The sequence below is a fragment of the Pteropus vampyrus genome, unplaced genomic scaffold (assembly GCF_000151845.1).
Source record: "Pteropus vampyrus isolate Shadow unplaced genomic scaffold, Pvam_2.0 Scaffold2, whole genome shotgun sequence".
In the NCBI taxonomy this organism is placed as follows: Eukaryota; Metazoa; Chordata; class Mammalia; order Chiroptera; family Pteropodidae; genus Pteropus; species Pteropus vampyrus.
In genome coordinates this window covers 21,710,661-21,713,254 of record NW_011888783.1, presented here as the reverse complement: position 1 = coordinate 21,713,254, position 2,594 = coordinate 21,710,661, and the positions used below count along the sequence as shown (strand labels likewise).

General features: G+C 34.4%; 1 pseudogene; it reads left to right on the top strand.

Annotated features, from left to right (window-relative positions):
* Window positions 1-2,594, top strand: part of LOC105290809 — a 21,540-nt pseudogene that overhangs the window by 1,495 nt on the left and 17,451 nt on the right.

Here is a 2,594-nt window from a genome sequence, read left to right as displayed (position 1 = left end):
AAAAAAAAATCTTTCTTTTTGGAATAGCTGTACTTTCCTTGGGACTCTTTATGCAACTGAGTATGAAAGCTATGATGATAAAAATGCCTCAAAATGGAAGAGTGGGTGCCCCTATGTTTTTTGTGGCCTTCCCTTGCCACTACACCTATACTTGTCCAAACAATAGTTGACTTTATTCATTTGTTCTGTAAGAACTACCTGTGTTTATTTGCTTCTCCTTTCCATAATACTACATGAATAGTCCTAGAATAAGCATTAAGATAGCTTTTGAAGTCTTTCTTTAAATTAATCCCAGTAACATTACATCTCAGAAAATTCCATAAAGCTTAAGACATGACAATGACATAATTATCTAGATTCCAAGATTTTATCTTTCTACAAAGAAAACTATTTTGCTTTTGGCAAACAGTTGGAGTAGACTGTTAATTCAATCAGGGATTCTTCTGATTTGCAGTGGGGTTTTAATATCTATAAGGACAGATCTTCAGGTTTATGTCTAGTTTATCTTTACTCTTCATTGTTAGGGTTCAAACAGAAAGCTTCTGGTGTTTACCAGTGACCTATCTCTTTGGTGTCTGTGAACTACAAATTTTGTCTCTCCAGCCCATATTAACGAAAACTCTATTAACCTTTTCAGTTTCTTAACTACCCTTTTTATCCACCCTTTTTTACTTGGCTCCTTAGCCTCTCATCCACCCACTGCAAATGAATGAAAAGATGTCTTAGATATTGTGCTCACTTCTCTTTCTCTCTCTCTCTTTTTTTTTTCTTTTTTTGGATTTTGGGCCCTCAGATCCTTGATACCTTAACGCCATGGTTCTTTGATGTCTTTGAACCAATTTTGTTTGTTTATTTGGTTGAAAATTTTATCCAGATTGTTTAAACTGCATAAATTTGATGTGTAACGTTGTTAAGTTTAATATATACAGTATATTACTTTGATACATTTATATATTGTAATATGATTGCTGTTGTAGTGACATCTATTATGTTACATAATTACAGTATAATATTATTAGCTATATTCGTTATACTGTTCATTAAATTTCTATGGTTTATTTACTATTCATTAGTAAACACCATCACTCATCATACACACCCACACCACTAATAACCACCATTTTACTCTCTGTTTTTTTACAGGTTTAACTTCTTTTGCTTCCATACGTAAGTGATACATACTGTACTTGTCCTTCTCTATCTAACTTAGCATAATATGATCAAGGTCTATCTGCCATGGCAAATGGGAAGATATCTTCCTTTCTTACAGTTGAATAGCATTCCACTGTGCATATGTACCACATCTTTTTTATCCATTCATCCATTGCTGGTCATTGGGTTATTTTCGTATCTTGGCTATTGTGGATAATGCTGTGATCAACATGGGAGTTCATATATCTTGTCAGAATCCTGTTTTCATTTTCTTTCAGTAAATACCCAGAAGTGGAATTGCTGGGTGGTATGATAGATCTATTTTTAATTTTTTGTGTAAACTCCATATTGTTTTCCATAGTAGTTGGACCAATTTACATTCCTATCAATAATGTATGAGGGGCCTCTTTTCACCACATCCTCACATATTTCTTGTCTTCTTGATAATATGCATTCTAACAGGTGTGAGATGATATCTCATTGTGGTTTCAATGTGTATCTCCCTGATGATGTATGATGTTGAACACCTTTTTATGTGTCTATTTGCCATTTTGATGCCCTTTTTGGAAAAATGTCATATATGGCCTATGGAATAAGAAGAAAAAGAAAACTTTGCAAACCATATATTGAATAAGGGGTTAATAGCCAAAATACGTAAAGAACTTTGTCAACTCAATAACAGCAACAAAAATGTGGTTAAAAAAATGGCAGAAGAACTAAATAGAAATGAAATACAGACAATGTCTATTTGGATGTGATGCCAACTTCTCAGAAAGAATTAGAGGATTAAATTTGCTTGCTTCCAACCCCCCTTCCCAAAAGAGATTTATGATATAGTTCTTTCTGAGTATTTTTGCTGTTGTTGTTAAGCTCGGCTTTTAGGCAGATAAAGGACCTCAGGAACTCAAATGCCTTCAGTTTAAAATAATTTTTATGTGACAGTGGCATGTTCTGGGCCCCTTCATGTGTTTTGAGTTGAATTGTGCCCTCTAAAAAGATCTGTTGAAGTCCTAATCCTGCTGCCTGTGAGTGTGACATTATTTGGGAGTAGAGTCTTTGCAGATGTAATTAAAGTGAGGTGGGTCCTAATCTAATATGATTGGTATTCTTTTAAGAAGAGCAAAACACCATGTGAAGACACAGACACAGAGGGAGAACACAATGTAATAACAGAAGCAGAGATTGGAGTGATGCAGCTTTAAAACAAAGAATGCCAAGGATCTATAGCCATCACTACAACATAGTAAGAGGCAAAGAAAGATTTTTCCCTACAGGTTTCAGAAGCAGCATGGCTCTGCTGTGGGGGCACAAAAATAACTTTTCTCCCACCTTCTAAATTATTCTAGCTGTGCTAATAATCACATTAACAGGATTATAATCAGATTAACAGGAGAAAATATACAAAGTTTATTACAGATGTACATGCAAGGGTTGTCATAAGG